This window comes from Ovis aries, chromosome 15 (genome assembly GCF_016772045.2).
Source record: "Ovis aries strain OAR_USU_Benz2616 breed Rambouillet chromosome 15, ARS-UI_Ramb_v3.0, whole genome shotgun sequence".
NCBI lineage: Eukaryota > Metazoa > Chordata > Mammalia > Artiodactyla > Bovidae > Ovis > Ovis aries.
The window spans coordinates 13,735,858-13,755,015 of NC_056068.1; the positions used below are offsets into that span (position 1 = coordinate 13,735,858).

General features: G+C 42.9%; 1 protein-coding gene across 3 annotated transcripts in view; it reads left to right on the forward strand.

Moving 5' to 3' along the window:
• Positions 1–19,158, forward strand: part of MAML2 (mastermind like transcriptional coactivator 2) — a 407,963-nt gene that overhangs the window by 223,272 nt on the left and 165,533 nt on the right. For 2 of the 3 annotated variants that reach the window (XM_060399669.1, XM_060399670.1), the window contains one exon: positions 1–19,158. This exon is cut by the window's left edge; it is cut by the window's right edge and continues 25,106 nt beyond it. The exons of the other annotated variant lie outside the window; for it this stretch is intronic. The gene's annotated coding sequence lies outside the window, so the exon portion shown is untranslated. 3 annotated transcript variants of the gene reach the window in all.

The following is a 19,158-nucleotide window of genomic DNA, read 5'->3' on the forward strand; positions in this document are numbered from 1 at the left end:
GAAGATGATTCCACTGCTTCTACAGAGAAGCACATTAGAATGTTGGACACTGGATTCCTATATGTAACTGATAAGTGTGGAGCCCTTTGGATAAAGCTGAGAAGAAAGTGTGGCATCTTCCTGCCTGGCCTTGTCATCCTCTCCTGAGGTGGATGGGCTAGACCTGAAGTGAGATCGCCAGATTTATGTCCTTTCCACATGAAATGCGGAGTCTCTAGCAACAGGAGAGACCAAGCTCTGAGCCTCTGGAGTGGGAGCACTGACTCCAAGACCCCAGACTACCAGAGAACTAACCCAAGGGAATATCAAATAGTGAGAACTCACACAAAGTAAACCACTTGAATACAAGACCTGCATCACCCAACCACCAGTAGCACCCTGTGCAGGATGCCTCATCTAAACAACAAACAAAACAAAAATACAAACCCAATCATCAGCAGGCAGGATTACCACCTCACTCAGCCTTGCCCATCAGAGGAAAAACAAACAAACAAACAGCACAATTCTCACCCTATAGGAAGCTCACACAAACCACTGGACCAACCTTAGGAGGGCAGAAACCAAAAGGAAGAAAGAATTCAACCTTATTCAAAGAAAGAATTCAGCTTTCCTTGAAGACTGGGAAAACTAGATCTCAAACACAATAACTTTAAAAAAAATAATGAAAAGGTAGAGAAATACTGCACAAATGAAGGAACAAACTAGAAACACAGAAGTCCAAATAAATAAAGAGGAAATACGCAAACTACCTGAAAAAAAATTCAGAATAATGATAAAAATGATCCAAAACCTTGAAAACAAAATGAAGAAAATGCAAGAATCAATTAACAAAGACCTAGAAGAATTAAAGAATAAACATACAAACAACACAATTACTGAAATGAAAAATACTCTAGAAGGAATCAATAGCAGAATATCTGAAGCAGAAGAACAGTTCAGTGACCTGGAAGATAAAATGGTGGAAATAACTTCTGAAAAGCAGAGAAAAGTAAAAAGGATGAAAAGAGCTGAGGACAGTCTCAGAGACTTCTGGGACCACATCAGATGCACTAACTTTCAAATTATAGGGGTACCAGAAGAAGAAGAGAAAAACAAAGGGCATGAGAAAATTTTTGAAGAGATTATAGTTGAAAATTTCCCTGACATGGAAAAGGAAATAGTCAATCAAGTCCAAAAGGTACAAATAGTCCCATACAGGATAAACCCAAAAAGAAACATGCCAAGACACATACTAATCAAAATGACTAAGACTAAACACAAAGAATATTAAAAGCAGCAAGGTAGAAGCAACAAGTAACATACAAGGGGAACCCCATATGCTTAACAGCTGATCTTTCAGTAGAAACTGCAGGCCAGAAGGGAATGGCAGGATATATTTAAAGTACTGAAAGGAAAAATCTACAACCAAGATTACTGTACCTGGCAAGGGTCTCATTCAGAACTGATGGAGAAATAAAAATCATTTCAGACAAGCACACGTTAAGAGAATACAGTACCACCAAACCAGCTTTACAACAAATGTTAGAGGAACTTCTATAGTCAAGAAATACAACAGAAGAAAAAAGATTACAAAATCAACTCAAACCAATTATGAAAATACCAACAGGATCATACTTATCAATAACTACCTTAAATGTAAATGGGCTGAATGCCCCAACAAAAAGACAGAGACTGGCTGAATGGATACAAAAACAAGACCCAAATATATGCTTTCTACAAGAAACCCACTTAAGACCTCAAGACACATATAGACTGAAAGTGAGAGGATGGAAAAATATATTCCATGCAAATGGGAAGCAAAGGAAAGATGGAGTAGCAGTCTTCATATCAGACAAAACAGGCCTTAAAAAAGATTACAAGAGATAAGGAAGGACAGTATATGATGATCAAGGGATCAATCTAAAAGGAAGACATAATAATTGTAAATATCTATTCATGGATCACAATAAACTGTGGAAAATTCTGAAAGATAGGAATACCAGACCAACTGACCTGCCTCTTGAGAAACCTATATGCAGGTCAGGAAGCAACAGTTAAAACTAGACATGGAACAACAGACTGGTTCCAAATAGGAAAAGGAGTATGTCAAGGCAGTATATTGTCACCCTGCTTATTTAACCTACATGCAGAGTACATCATGAGAAACTCTGGGCTGGAAGAAGCACAAGATGGAATCAAGATTGCCGGGAGAAATATCAATAACCTCAGATATGCAGATGATACCACCCGTATGACAGAAAGTGAAGAGGAACTAAAAGCCTCTTGATGAAAGTGAAAGGAGAGTGAAAATGGCTTAAAGCTCAACATTCAGAAAACGAAGATCATGGCATCTGGTCCCATCACTTCATGGGAAATAGATGGGGAAACAGTGGAAACTGTCAGACTTTATCTTTCTGGGCTCCAAAATCACTGCAGATGGTGACTGCAGCCGTGAAATTAAAAGACGTTTACTCCTTGGAAGAAAAGTTATGACCAACCTAGATAGCATATTCAAAAGCAGAGACATTACTTTGCCAACAAAGGTCCGTCTAGTCAAGGCTCTGGTTTTTCCAGTGGTCATGCATGGATGTGAGAGTTGGACTGTGAAGAAAGCTGAGCACCGAAGAATTGATGCTTTTGAACTGTGGTGTTGGAGAAGACTATTGAGAGTCCTTTGGATTGCAAGGAGATCCAACCAGTCCATTCTGAAGGAGATCAGTCCTGGGTGTTCTTTGGAAAGAATGATGCTAAAGCTGAAACTCCAGTACTTTGGCCACCTCATGCGAAGAGTTGACTCATTGGAAAAGACTCTGATGCTGGGAGGGATTGAGGGCAGAAGGAAAAGGGGACGACAGAGGATGAGATGGCTGGATGGCATCACTGACTCGATGGACGTGAGTCTGAGTGAACTCCGGGAGATGGTGATGGACTGGGAGGCCTGGTGTGCTGCAGTTCATGGGGTTGCAAAGAGTTGGACACAACTGAGCGGCTGAACTGAACTGAACTGAACTGATGCATGCAACATAGGAGCACCTCAATACATAAGACAAACACTAACAGACGTGAAAGGAGAAATTGACAGTAACACAATAATAGTAGGAGACCTTAACACCCCACTCACACCAATGGAGAGATCATCAAAACAGAAAATTAGTAAGGAAACACAAGTCTTAAATGATACATTAGATGAGATGGATCTCATTGATATCTTCAGGACATTCCCTCCAAATACAGATGAATACACCATCTTCTCAAGTGCACATGAAACATTCTCCAGGATAGACCACATCTTGGGTCACAAATCAAACCTCAGTAAATTTAAGAAAATTGAAAGTATATCAAGCATCTTCTCCAACCACAATGCTATGAGACTAGATATCAATTATAAGAAAAAAAGTGTAAGAAACACAAACATATGAAGATTAAATAATGCATTTCTAAATAACCAACAGATTACTGAAGAAATCAAAAGGAAAATAAAATTCTAGAAACAAATGACAGTGAAAACACAACTCAAAATCTATGGGATTCAGCAAAAGCAGCTCTTAAGAGGGAAGTTTATAGCAATACAATCCTACCTCAAGAAACAAGAAAAACATCAAATAGACAACCTAACTTTACACCTAAAACAACTGGAAAAGAAGAACAAAAAAATCCCCCAAAATTAGTAGAAGGAAAGAAATACAAAGATCCACACAGAAATGAATGAAAAAGAAAGAAACAATAGTAAAGTTGAATAAAACTAAAAACTGGTTCTTTGAGAAGATAAACAAAATTGACAAACCTTTAGCCAGACTCATCAAGAAAAAAAAAGAGAGAAAAATCAACAAAATTAGAAATGAAGAAGGAGAGGTTACAACAGACAATGCAGAAATACAAAGGATTATAAAAGACTATTATGAACAACTATATGGCAATAAAATAGATAACCTGGAAGAAACAGAAAGATTCTTAGAAAAGTTCAATCTTCCAAAACTGAACCAGGAAGAAATACAAATTATGAACAACCCAATGACAAGCACTGAAATTGAAGCTGTGATCAAAAATCTCCCAAAAAACAAAAGCCCAGGACCAGATGTCTTCACAGGAGAATTCTATCAAACGTTTAGAGAAGAGCTAACGCCTGTCCTTCTAAAACTCTTTCAAAAAATTGCAGAGGAAGGAACACTTCCAAATTCATTCTACGAAGCCACCATCAGCCTGATACCAAAACCAGACAAAGACAACACACAAAAAGAAAACTACAGGCCAATATCACTGATAAACATAGATGCGAAAATTCTCAACAAAATTTTAGCAAACAGAATTCAGCAGCACATCAAAAAGTTCATACACCATGATCAAGTTGGGTTTATTTCAGGGATGCAAGGATTCTTCAATATATGCAAATCAATCAGTGTGATACACCACATTAATAAATTGAAAGATAAAAGCCATATGATAATGTCAATAGATGTAGAAAAAGCCTTTGACAAAATTCAGCACCCATTTATGATAAAAACTTCAAAAAATGGGCGCAGAAGGAACCTACCTCAACATAGTAAAGGCCAATATGATAAGCCTACAGCAAACATTATTCTCAATGGTGAAATACTGAAAGCATTCCCCCTAAGTTCAGGAGCAAGACAAGGGTGTCCACTTTCACCAGTATTATTCAATATAGTTCTGGAAGTCCTAGCTATAGCAATCAAAGAGTAAAAAGAAATAAAAGGAATCCAGATCAGAAAAGAAGAATAAAGCTCTCACTGTTTGCAGATGACATGAGACTGTACATAGAAAACCCTAAAGATAGTATCAGAAAACTACTAGAGCTAACAGTGAATTTAGCAAAGTTGCAGGATACAAAATCAATACACAGAAATCACTTGCGTTTCTATATACTAACAATGCAAAATCAGAAAGAGAAATTAGGGAATCAATCCCATTCACCACTGCAACAAAAAAAAAAATATCTAGGAATAAACTTACCTAAGGAGACAAAAGAACTATACACGGGAAATTATGACACTAATGAAAGAAAATTCTGGAAGAGATGGGAATACCTGTCCAACTGACCTGCCTCTAGAGAAACCTATATGCAGGTCAGGAAGCAACAGTTAGAACTAGACATGGAACAACAGACTGGTTCCAAATAGGAAAAGAAGTACGTCAAGTCTGTATATTTTCACCCTGCTTATTTAACTTATATGCAGAATACATCATGAGAAACGCTGGGCTGGAAGAAGCACAAGCTGGAATCAAGATTGCTGGGAGAAATATCAATAACCTCAGATATGCAGATGACACCACCCTTATGGCAGAAAGTGAAGAGGAACTAAAAGCCTCTTGATGAAAGTGAAAGAGGAGAGTGAAAAAGTTGGCTTAAAGCCCAACATTCAGAAAACAAAGATCATGGCATCTGGTCCCATCACTTCATGGGAAATAGATGGGGAAACAGTGGAAACAGTGACAGACTTTTATTTTTCTGGGCTCCAAAATCACTGCAGATGGTGATTGCAGCCATGAAATTAAAAGACGTTTACTCCTTGGAAGAAAAGTTATGACCAACCTAGATAGCATATTCAAAAGCAGAGACATTACTCTGCCGACTAAGGTCCATCTAGTCAAGGCTCTGGTTTTTCCAGTGGTCATGTATGGATGTGAGAGTTGGACTGTGAAGAAAGCTGAGCGCAGAAGAACTGATGCTTTTGAACTGTGGTGTTGGAGAAGACTCTTGAGAGTCCCTTGGACTGCAAGGAAATCCAACCAGTCCATTCTAGAGATCAGCCCTGGGATTTCTTTGGAAGGAATGATGCTAAAGCTGAAACTCCAGTACTTTGGCCACCTCATGCGATGAGTTGACTCATTGGAAAAGACTCTGATGCTGGGAGGGATTGGGGGCAGGAGGAGAAGGGGACAACAGAAGATGAGATGGCTGGATGGCATCACTGACTTGATGAACGTGAGTTTCAGTGAACTCCGGGAGTTGTTGATGGACAGGGTGCCCTGGTGTGCTGCGATTCATGGGATCGCAAAGAGTCAGACACAACTGAGTGAGTGAACTTAACTGAATGAAAGAAATCAAAGATGACATAAACGGAGAGATATTCTTTGCTCCTGGGTAGGAAGAATCAATATTGTGAAAATGGCTATACTACCAAATACCACCTACAGATTCACCATGATCCCTATCAAATAACCAATGGCATTTTTCACAGAACTAGAACAAAAAAATTTCACAATCCATATGGAAACACAAAAGACCCCGAATAGCCAAAGCAGTCCTGAGAAAGAAAAAAGGAGCTGGAGGAATCACCTTTCTGACTTCAGACTATACTACAAAGCTACAGCCATCAAGACAGTATGGTACTGGCCCCAAACCAGAAATATAGACCAATGGAACAAGATAGAAAGCCCAGAAATAAACCCGTGTACCTATGGGTATCTTGTTTTTGACAAAGGAGGCAAGAATATACAATGAGGCAAAGACAGCCTCTTCAATAAATGGTTCTGGAAAAACTGGACAGCTACACATTAAACAATGTAATTAGAACACCTCCTAACACCATACACAAAGATAAATTCAAAATGGATTAAAGACCTAAATGTAAGACCAGAAACTATAAAACTCTTAGAAGAAAACATAAGCAGAAGACTCGATGATATAAACCAAAGCAAGATTCTCTGTGACCCACTTCCTAGAGTAGTGGAAATAAAAACAAAAGTAAACAAGTAGAACCTGATTAAGCTTAAAAGCTTTTGCACAGCAAAGGAAACTATAAGCAAGGTGAAAAGACCACCCTTGGAATGGGAGAAAATAATAGCAAATGAAACAACTGACAAAGGATTCATTTCCAAAATATCCAAGCAGCTCATATAACTCAATGCCAGAAAAGCAAACAACCCTATCAAAAAGTGGGAAAAAGACCTAAACAGACATTACTCCAAAGAAGACATACAGATGGCCAACAAATACATGAAAAAAGCCTCAACATCACTCATTATTAGAGAAATGCAAATCAAAACTGCAATGAGATATCACCTCACACCAGTCAGAATGGCCCTCATCAAAAAGTCTACAAACAATAAATGCTGGAGAGGTTGTGGAGAAAAGGGAATACTCTTGTTGGTGGGAATGTAAATTGATACAGCCACTATGGAAGATGGTATAGAGATTCCTTAAAAAACTAGGAATAAAACCACCATATGACCCAGCAATCCCATTCGTAGGCATGTACCCTAAGGAAACCAAAATTGAAAAGGACACATGTATCCCATTGTTCATTGCAGCACTATTTACAATAGCTAGAACATGAAAGCAAGTTAGATATCCATTGAGAGATGAATGGATAAAAAAGTTGTGGTACATATACATAATGGAGTATTACTCAGCCACAAAAAGGAACACATTTGAGTCAGTTCTAATGAGATGGATGAACCTAGAACCTATTATACAGAGTGAAGTGTGTCAGAAAGAGAAAGATAAATACCATATTGTAACACGTATATATGGAATCTGGAAAAACAGTATTGAAGAATTTATTCCCAGAGGAACAATGGAGAAACAGACATAGAGAATAGACTTATGGACATGGGGAGGGGGGAGGAGTGGATGAGATGTATGGAAAAAGTAACATGGAAACTTATGTTATCATATGTGAAATAGATAGCCAACGGGAATTTGCTGTATGGCTCAGGAAACTCACACAGGGGCTCTGTATCTACCTAGAGGGGTGGGATGGGGCAGGAAATGGGAGGGAGGTTCAAAAGGAAGGGAATATATGTATACCTATGGCTGATTCATGTTGAGGTTTGACAGAAAACAGCAAAATTCTGTAAAGCAATTATCCTTCAACAAAAAATAAATAAATTTTAAAAAGAAAAAAAGATGGTTAGTAGGATTTAATCAGTTCAGGGGCCTGGGGGGTGGTGGGGGAAGATTGTCCATGTTACAGGCTGGTACAGAGTTATATAAATCTATCATTTGAATTTAGTGGTTACCCCATATACCTTTTCCCCAAGTGGGATGCTTGTTAAATTTCGAATGAAACACTGTCTGGTGTACTTGTACCATGTAGATGGTTCCTCTGGATAATGTATAGCAAGGTCCTCAACCCACCAGGCCATGGACCAGAAATGGTCTTGAGCCTGTTAGCAGCCAGGCCACACAGCAGGAGGTGAGTGGCGGGCTAGACGGTGAAATTTCATCTGCTGCTCCCCATTGTTTCCTGTCACTCACGTTACTTCCTGAATCTCCCCCTACTCCTCTAGCCCACCACACTCTACCTGTGGAAAAATTGTCTTCCACGACACTGGTACCTGGTGCCAAAAAAGTGTAGTGAAGCGAAAGTCTCTCAGTTGTGTCCAACTCTTTGTGACATAGTCCATGGAGTTCTCCAGGCCAGAATACTAGGAGTGGGTAACCGTTCCCTTCTCCAGGGGATCTTCCCAACCTAGGGATGAAACCCAGGTGTCCCCCATTACAGGTGGATTCTTTACCATCTGAGCCACAAGGGAAGCCCCCAAAATTTAAGGACCACTGATATATAGCACATCAGGCACAAGTGCGCGTGCTCAGTCATGTCCAACTCTTTGCCACCCTATGGACTATAGCCTGCCAGACTCTTCTATCCATGGGATTCTCCAGGCAAGAATACTGGAGTGGGTTGTCATTTCCTACTCCAGAGGACTTTCCTGACCCAGGGATCCAGGGGTCGAACCCATGTCTCCTGCATCTCCTGCATTGGCAGGCAGATTCTCTGTAGCTATGCCACCTGGGAAGCCCACATAGCGCATTCAGTTCAGTTCAGTTGCTCAGTCGTGTCCGACTCTTTGTGACCCCATGAATCGCAGCACGCTAGGCCTCCCTGTCCATCACCAACTCCCAGAGTTCACCCAAACTCACATTCATCGAGTCAGTGATGCCATCCAGCCATCTCATCCTCTGTCATCCCCTTCTCCTCCTGCCCCCAATCCCTCCCAGCATCAGGGTCTTTTCTAAGGAGTCAACTCTTCGCATGAGGTGGCCAAAGTATTGGAGTTTCAACTTCAGCATCAGTCCTTCCAATGAACACCCAGGACTGGTCTCCTTTACGATGGACTGGTTGGACCTCCTTGCAGTCCAAGGGACTCTCAAGAGTCTTCTCCTACACCACAGTTCAGAAGCATCCATTCTTTGGTGCTCAGATTTCTTCATAGTCCAACTCTCACATCCATACATAGCACATTACTCCATCAAAAAAAAAAAAAAAAGGAAGCCCAACAATGGATTGTCCTAAAATAGACTAAAATGTCAAAATGTCAGCCTGTGCCATACTAGGAATCTCCACGTTTTAAATAAATCACAGTTTTAGATATCACACTTACTTTATGTATATTTTGTCAATGTGACATCAGTGGAATTCTGATTTGCTTTCAGCTGAATGATTAAATTTTTGATTTGTGCTTCTTTCATTGTTAAAGAATTAAGATCAGTTCAATGCTATTCTGCCTGGGATGAAGACATTTCATTAACTCCACATCCGAGTTACTTACTTGTCTTCTGGTTAGATGCTGTATGGTAACGTAAATAGAAATCACAATCCAACAGGAGGTATCTGAGCATCCCGGGAGCCCCATGTCCTCGGGGCTTAATGAAATGGGAAACTGGGTGATACCTCCATGTCAGTTAACACCTATGTCAGTAGGACAATCATTGGTGTGTCAAGTGTGAAGGTGGTGTGGCAGCATTTTAGATGTAATGTTTATGATGATTCTAATAGGCAAATGATGAAGCGGACCAGGACTCTGCCACTCACACAGCATCGCTGGTATCACCTGGGAGATCTTCAGAAGCACAAACTCTCATACCCCACTGCATACCTGCTGACTCAGAATCCATAGGTACACAAGCTCTCCAGGTGACTTGTTCAAGTTTGAGAAGTCCTGAGCTAAAGATTCACTTCACTTCACTTCACATGTCTGTTTTCTTCTCCTTGGTCTACTGGAGTGGAACGTGCTACTTAAAAAACAAGCAGCCTATATTTTTCTCCATTCTGACATTTCCAATGGAAACAATAAGCTCACTAGGATGGGAAATCAGCAGGAATAGCTGACCAAGAAAGGAAGTTTAGATTGAACAAAGGTTCGCTTCATTTTTATAGCCCCTGGAGGAAGAACAATACTGTACAGAAGCTGTTAATGATGGACTGCATTGGAAGGCAGTAATCTGTGCCAAAACTCAAATGTGTTTTCACTCTAAACTTCCCTCCAGATGTCCAGTTATATTGTAGAATTTCCAGCTGGTAAGAACCCCATAGAAATGGCTGGTCACTAAAATATACTTACATATAAAGTAAATCCATATTAACTTTATTTTCAAGTTCTTCTGCTCTTTTAATAATTTCATTAACTTCCATTAAGCAGCAAATGATTTGGTGCTGATTGAAAATGTCTAGTTGACCTTGATGGAGAGATTTCTAGTGGAGATTGTGCTCTGTTTAACAGCTCACACAGGTAACTATGGCAACTCTCCATTTCAGTTATGAACATGTCATACAAACCGTAAGTGAAAACAGCTTCAACCTACCAGTCCTCTTTAATAAGTAATCCAATAATAGTGGACCATTCAATCCAGAGAAAAGGCTTTCTCTTAACTGAGCAGTAATTGAAATGGCACCAAGCAGGGAGAGCTATAGTCTTAACACGCTGGCCAACCTCTTAGCATGATTCCCTGTGTACTGTTCAACAGGTCACCCATCCGCTTTGAACAGGTGAAGAGAAACCCATATAACTGCTCAGGTAGTTTTTCCCACCTGTATTCTGTTCCTTTCAGGGTGAGCTTTACAAAAGGTTTCAAGAAACAGTGGCTGTGGTTTCCCTAATTTGAAGGTGGAAACACTGAGTCAGCAAGAGATCGGGGAACCATGTGTTTTATGGCATCCTGCAGGAGCCATGCCTGAAATTACTGCCCTGACCTTGCTGCTCTAGCCTTTCTAAACTCCATTTGCTTCCCCACACCTGCCCCACCATGCACTGTCATCAAGCTTAGTTGTCTGCTCAGAGACGCTCAGTGGCTCCCTGTTACCTACAGTCTGACATTTGCGTGGCATTCATTCGCGAGGCCTGCCTGCCTCATCCTGGGGTACCTGGACCACACACCACAGTGTCCAGCGGCACTGATCCTTGAGTATGACCCACACTTTTAGCCCTTTATAACTTTGCCTGTGCCCATCCTTGACTGCCGTGCTGTTCTTTGCCTCTTGGTCTTCCATCTCAGAATCCTTCAGGCTCAGCTCAAATAATCTCTCTCCTGGCAAGTTCTTCCTAATCACCCTAATCAGAATCACCTGCCTCCCCTATGCTCCAGGAACACTTGGCTTATGCCTCTGTTTTTACACGGACTCTGAACTGACTCCTGTTACAGTGAGACGGAACACCCCGAGAAGGTAGGGACCACCTCTGTGTCGGGCTTACACCCTCAGGGCCTAACACAGTGCCCAACACAGGAGAAGTGCTCCTTCGGTATCTGTGGAATGACTGAATGTGTAAATTAGATTTCTGTTGTGTCTCAGCCGATCTGACATGATTGTCTTTCTCTCCGCTTTCCAAGGTCATCCCCATCTCAAAGGTCCAACTCAAGTACAGCATACTTTTGGACAGCTTCTTTCCTTTTCAACGTCTCAGATAACATCTCTGCCTGAACCCTGGCCCATTACTTGCTTTCTCTATTACTCCTTTGGGTGCTGTCATTTTCTCTCATAAATTTTTACCTTTCAGTTTCCATACAGCATGTCTTTTCAACTAGACTCTAAGTGTCTGGTAACTAGAGATGATGTCCCATATCCTCCAGACCTCCTGGCATAACACCTTGCACGTCATGAATGCTTACTCTGTAGTTACCACTCATGAGTTAGGATACCAGCAAAAGTACTACTATCAGAAGGAAGGCTTTCCCAGGGGTCCCTGAAGTCTGGGTTCCTGCTCTGCATGTGAATTAGCAGGCACCTAGGCTGGAGACCACTGTGGGCCTCTTTCCCATTCTAACCCTGCAGTCACAACTGGAACCCGTTGCTTCCCAGCAAGTAAGCATCCTCTAAAGAAGGCTTTGATCCCCTATTTTCTCCTTCATCCTCCCAGCCTGACTCACATGACTGCCTGGCCTAACATAACACCAGAAAAGCCATTCTGGAGAATGACAAGGAAAGGGAAGAGGAGAGGATGAAGGGCTTTACTGAATGTTGGTCTCACTGAAGAACCTTTACTCCTTGCCTTTCACTTCACCACTAGTAATGTCAAGGGCTGCCGGGGGTCGTAAATAACCCAAACCATTCGCGACCCAGAGAACAGGCAGAGAATCCTGATTCATTTAGCCTTTCATAACGTGTGTGCCAGGGGCTTCCCCAATGGTAAAGAATCCACCTGCAATCTAGGAGACGCGAGTTCAATCCCTGGGTTAGGAAGAACCCCTGGAGGAGAAAATGGCAACCCACTTCAGTATTCTGTGGACAGAGGAACCTGGCGGGCTGCAGTCCATGGGATCTCAAAGAATCAGACATGACTGAGCACAATGATAGCAATGCGTGTGCCAACACGCCACACACACTGTGGAACCTGCCTCCCCATCTGCAGCGCAGACCCGGAGAGACGGGTGTGAGCGCGCACCTGTGTGACGTGGGCATCGTTCCAGTTGGAGTCAGTGCCTGCCCTCACCAGCAGCCTCCTGGCATGTCCCAGGTGTGCCCCCAGAGCTCTCCTGCCCCTTCTGCTGACAGATCCTGGGGGCTGAGACTGGGCGATGGGAGGTGTTTCCACGACCTCCCTGTGCAGCGTGGCTCACAATGCAGCCTGTCCAAGGCAAAGTGCTTCTGCTTCAAGCACTTGTCTCTATTCACTGTCTGTCTCTTCTCTCTGCTCGTTTGCTCCCCGCCCTCCATGGCCAGGAATCTGCATAAATCATGAACTTTTCAGGTCACTCAAGGGCAACTAATTAACCCTCCCCTTAGGAAAAGCCAGCAATGTCATCTCTTCCTAAGTGGTAGCTTAATGGCCGCAAGCAGATAATGCTTTATCAAGAGGCAATAATAAAATAATAAAAGGTGGCTCATGAGATAGGTAATAAATGATCCAAATTAGGGGATAAGTGCCAATTAATGTGGCCATCACCTATTCTCACTAGTGGATAACCTAGGGGGAAAGAAAGAAGCAAAAGAGACCCTGAGTTGGGAATTATGTTGAGAAAAGGCTACATTTGAGCTTAATACATAACCAGCTTCTTTTAGCAAACCATAGAAGGTTTAGCATTTGACTTCTGGATCCACATTTACTCTTTTAAGAATTTCTGTGATATGTGACTCTTCTCTCCATCTCATGCTCTTTCACTGGGTATATACATATATGTGTGCCCCCCCCATACACTCACAAACACACATGCACACACACACATACACACACACACTTTTGACTTGAAATAAAAGCATGGTGATGATAAGGAGAAGATGTATCTATAGGGTTTTATCCCTTTAAATATGCTTTCCCAGGGATTATCTCAGTAAATATTTAAAATGACCATTTGAGTTAGGTAAGGCAGGTATTATGATGAACATCTTACTGATGAGGAACCTGGAACTGATCTGATAAAAGATCATAAGAGAGCCAGAGTTAAGGCTTTCTTTCCAGACTCTAACCCAGGTGCTTCTCCTGACTACCCCTCTGGTCAAATCTTAGAACACACAGCACTGTAGTTAGTGATCATCTTACCCCTCCCGTCAGCTGGAGCACTCAGGCAGGAGTAGGCCTTACTCAGGCCAGTTTCTAGCTCAGTGCCTGACACAGAGGACTACTGTGAGTGGAGGGGAGGGAGAAGATGAATGTCCTTGGGAACATTTGCAGAAGCAGCCCCGTGAGAGGATAGGAAGGGGGTCCATGGTGGGCAGGATGGGGGCATTTCTAAGTCATCCCTACCCGTGAAGGTTTTGCCACTCACCCTTCTTCCCCATCTTTGGATGCTGTTCCTCAGCTCACATGGTCCTCTGGTTCATAAAGGCTGGAGTGGCTTCTCCTTCCCTTATTTGCTAGCCCAGCTCTTGGTGACTCAAGAGAAAACCCTGGGTAACTGTGACAAGCTCTTAGAACTGGCTCTAAAAATGTTGCGTATCTGAATTTGGTCTTTCCTCGACAGAACCAGAGTCCCTTGGAAAGGATGGGGACACTGCCTGCAACCACAAAGCCCGATGCATGTGGATCATTAAACATGTCCAGGGCAAATGATAAATTGCCAGTCTCTGTATTCAACAAGCATTATTGAGCTCTTGTTAGGGTGCCAGACAGTGAGTGCAGTGCCGAGGACGCAGCAAACAACCAGACAAGCTTCCTGACCTGGAGGACTCAGCCAGGTGTAGAGATGGGCCGTTGTGGGATTACCAGGAAAAAAAAGACTTTGAATGTCTCTCAGGCACACCTTGCCCAGGTAAATTCTAGTGACATCTTTTGGAGACCTGGCTCCTACTTCAGGAGGCTGCCTGGGAGCCAGCTGCAAGGCTGTCACGGGCGCAAAGCGGGTGGGAAGCAAGGCAGGGAATGCTTAGAACAGTAGGGGCCGTAACTGATCATGAGCGAGACAGAGAGTATCTCACCACCTTGGACCTCAGCTCCTCCCTGATGGTCCTGTGCACGAACGTCTCCAGGAGGAGAAGCCTCCTGCACGAAAGGGTTTCCAGCTGATGGATTCAGCCAGCCCATGGCCCAGCTCGGGTCCCTGAAATGGTCCATGACATCATTCACTTGTGCATCAAGCCCATCAGGCAAGTGGCTATTAGACCTGTCATTTCAGCACCAGCGCCATAAAGGGCATTCACTAGGCATAACCCAGGTTTGCAGCTTACATTTCCTCTGCCCTGGCCAGGACTGTGGCTCACATTTCACTTACATGGGGCTTTCTGAGTGCGAGACTGGGCATGTAAAGAATGGGATAATTGATCTTTTCCCTCCTGGCTGGAATCTGTGGTTGCATTCCCTCTAAACCACACAGAATTCTGATTTGCTGCCTTGGATTTTACAGGGTCCTCTGTTGGAAATAAAAGCCCACAGGTGTGATGCTTTACTGCAGAGGTGGAGATAGAATTTCTTATGACTAAATGGCTTATGGTTTCTCAGAAAAACACACACACACCAACCTAAAAGATCTACCTTCCTCGGACCTCGTTTCTTATGTAATTGTCTCCTTTGTCTGGTTTTCTTCCCCTCCCTTTGTGGCTGCTCCCACAAACCCATTTTACAATAGGGCACTTAAGCAGACAGGAGAATTTTCTGCAACTGGGGAGAAGGCAGAAGTGATTTGATGGCACCCATGGGAAGGGGGCAGGTTTGCTGGCCCATTAGTAGGGAACTGTGCCTTAGAAACTCAAAGAGATTATTTGCAAGTCAGGAGGCCAAGCCTGGGTCTACATGTTTAGAAAAATGTCTAGTAGATCTGTGCTGTTGCCCCAGGGCAACACTGCCAGACCAGTTATGAGGGCAATTAAAATCTCTGCAGACAGGACTATGGAATGGGCACAAGATTACAGAATGGGCACAAGAGTGCCTTGATTTCCCAGCTCTTCCTTTTCAGTTTGATTTCCTCTCTTCTTTACATCTTGCCAGAAAGAATGCCTTGCTGTGGTGATATGAAGGCTGTCAGGACACTCGCCCATTAATCAGAGCAATTAGAAGTTAATCCTAGATGAGTTCATTATAATTAACAAGGAACCGTTTGAGAAGCTGAAATTTAGATTTGAAGTAATGAAAAAAAAAGTGATGCTTCTTTGAAACACGTTTGTTGAGGATTTATGCACACTGTACCCTCGTCCATGTCTGTGAAATGCTTTTTGCCATCAGGCAATGATACACACCGGACAAACGTGAGTCTTTCCTTCCTGGTAACAAGGAATCACATCCCCGTCTGTGAGCGGTCTCGTCCTCCACAGCAGGAAGTTCAATTCATAGTTGAACAAGTACTAATCATCTCCTGCGTATCAATGGGAACACACTGTGATGAGGATTTCTGATACCCCAGCAAGTCTGCTCACTTCTAAGATCTGAGACCCTTGTGGCTCCTTCCATTGTCAATTGAGGTGATTCTCTCATGATCTGGCAGCTTCTTGGTCAGATCGGCTGTAAAATCCCTGCAAAATCCCATGGTCAGAGGAGCCTGGTAGGTTACAGTCCATGGAGTCACAAAAAGTCGGACACGACTGAGTGACTTCACATAGTCCTGGTCATGGCCAGCCTGGCTGTCCAGGGTGAGAGCAGACAGACATTTGGGTTCTGTCTGCAGGCTGGTGTAGAGGGGCGAGGGCTCTGTGGGGTCCAGCTTGACATTGATGGCTTCAGGAACCCTTACTGCTCTCTGTGCTCCCAGAAATGAGCCAGAAACCTGGCTTAGCATCCTCATGTTCCTTCACTTTCTTCTGACTCTGGCGTTCTTCAGATGAGTATGTTTTCATCAGTGGTGGATCTAGCTACCTGCCTAGGAGGATTTCTCTTTGCCCCATTTTCCCATCTTATAAATTGAGAATCGCAGCAGTGGTCCTGGAATGATTGCAAAAGGCAAGACACCATCCCTTGAGCAACTTGGCAGAAAGAACCAACGTAAACATAGGAATCACATAATTTAATTTTATTCTTTGGTTTTCTCCTTAAGTCTTTGAGGATCCTGTCCTCCAGGTCAGTGGTTTCTATCCCTCACTGATCTTCATAACCACCCAGAGATGCTTTAAAAAGCCCGATTCTTTGGCTCCGCTTGGCTGAGATTCTTAATGCAGAAGGTCAGAGAGAACAGGGGATGAGGATGAAGAAAGGGAAGAGACAGGAGGAGTCTCAAGGAGCTGCAGATGGCTCACCTGGGCCTCCACTCCACAGCCCTACACAAACCTGATTTATTTTTTATTATTCATTTCCAAGAGTTAATGATACAATTAACCAAAAGCAATTAGAGGTAGGGTTGAAACAAAGTGCTTAGGGGACTGGGAGACAGGCTTATTGATGAGAGAAATGGAAGCTAAAATGTCACCAGCAAGTGATGTCTTCAAACCTGGACTTCCAGCCCCACACCTGGGCATGCGGAGGGGGCCTCTGCTAGGACCTTTGTTCAGTTCAGTCTCTCAGTTGTGTCCGACTCTTTGCGACCCCATGAACTGCAGCACACCAGGCTTCCCTGTCCATCACCAACTCCCAGAGATTGCTCAAACGCATGTCCATTGAGTTGGTGATGCCATCCAGCCATCTCATCCTCTGTCCCCTTCTCCTCCTGCCTTTAATCTTTCCCAGCATAAGGGTCTTTTCTAATGAGTATGCTCTTCGCATCAGGTGGCCAAAGTATGGGAGTTTCAGCTTCAACATCAGTCCTTCCCATGAATATTCAGGACTGATTTCCTTTAGGATGGACTGTTTGGATCTCCTTGCAGTCCAAGGGACTCTCAAATGTCTTCTCCAACACCACAGTTCAAAAGCATCAATTCTTTGGTGCTCAGCTTTCTTTATAGTCCAACTCTCATATCCATACATGGCTACTTGAAAAATCATAGCTTTGACTAGATGGATCTTTGTTGGCAAAGTAATGTCTCCACTTTTTAATTTGCTATCTAGGTTAGTCATAACTTTTCTTCCAAGGAGCAAGTGTCTTTTAATTTCATGGCTGCAATCACCATCTGCAGTGATTTCGGAGCCCAAGAAAATAAAGTCTGTCATAGTTTCCATTGTTTCCCCATCTATTTGCCATGAAGTGATGGGACCACATGCCCTGATCTTAGTTTTCTGAATGTTGACTTTTAAGCCAGCTTTTTTCACTCTCCTCTTTCACTTTCATCAAGAGGCTCTTTAGTTCTTCTTCGCTTTCTGCCATGGGGACAACAAAATTTCCCTCTTACTTCCCAGGAAGCAGATCACTCCTGATCCTTCAGGTCTGTGGTAAACACTGAGCCACCATCTCAGTGCCTATGGCCCTGCTCACCTGTTGTCTAACTTGAGGGAATGATTTTTCCAACACATATGTACTGAGCACCAAGTGTTTCCCAAGTACCGTCATAATCATGAGGGACAGCAGACTGAAGGCCTAGGTCCTCTCCTGGAACTTACATTCTGGTGGGAAGAGAGATAAACAAACTCCTCCTTAAATATAGAAAAGTATTACAAATTATAATAGTGGTTTAAAGGAAACAAACAAGGGGCAGGGGAGAGTAATTAGAGTAAATACGGTAACTCCAAGAAAGACAGAGCCAGGTGGTAGACAGAGCCTGCCCTGGGCTCTAGAGGCAGCTCTGATAGCCTTGGGCTACGTGAGAACTTTTTGCCTGTATTAGTTTCTCTTGCTGCCGTAAGCAACTACCACAAACTTGGGGGCTTAACATTGAAAACATAGAATTTATTACATTGCCAGTATGGAGGGCAGAAGTCCAAGATGGGTCTCACTTGGCTAAAGTCAATGTGTTGGCAGGGCTGTGTTCCTGGACGCTCTAAAAGAGAATCGCTTCCCTGGTCTTTCCAGCTTTTACAGGCTGCCTTCGTGTCTTGATTCATGGCTCCCTTCCACCTCCAAAGCCAGTAGTGTGGCATCCTCACATCTAGCCAATTCTGCTGTCACTCACTTTACTTACACGGACTGTGGTGATGACATTGAGCCTGCCTGGAAAATCCAGGCTAATCTCCCCATTTCAAGATCTTTAATGAATCACTCCTGCAAAGTCCCTTGTACCAGGTATTCAAAGGTCCTAGGGATTACAGCATGGCCATCTTTGGGGGTGAGTTGAGGGGAGATATTATTCTGTCTACTACAAGGCCACACTTGCCTGCCTTGCTCTTTATAACAAGAATACTGTTACTTTCTCAACCCACCTCGGAAGGTTATTGTAGAAGTCAAATATGGTAATGGGCACAGAAGTGTTTTCAAATGTAATAATCAGTAGTAATAAGGAGTTCTGTATTTATTTTGATATAGAGACATAGTGGGAGGATTCAGAGGAAAAGAAGAAATGGAGTGGAACAGGAAGGGAAAGGGGCTAAAAGCAAAAATTAAAGGAGTGTGTGTTTATCTTAGAAGAAACAAACCAAAAAGGTAACTTCTGTTGTCCTCAGTGATATAGAAATATTATGAGGAGATTGCTCGTCAGAATGAAAGGCAGATTTTCTTGCATCACTTGACTTATTTTGCTCCTTCTCAACCTTCAAGAGTCAAATCAGACCCAGAAG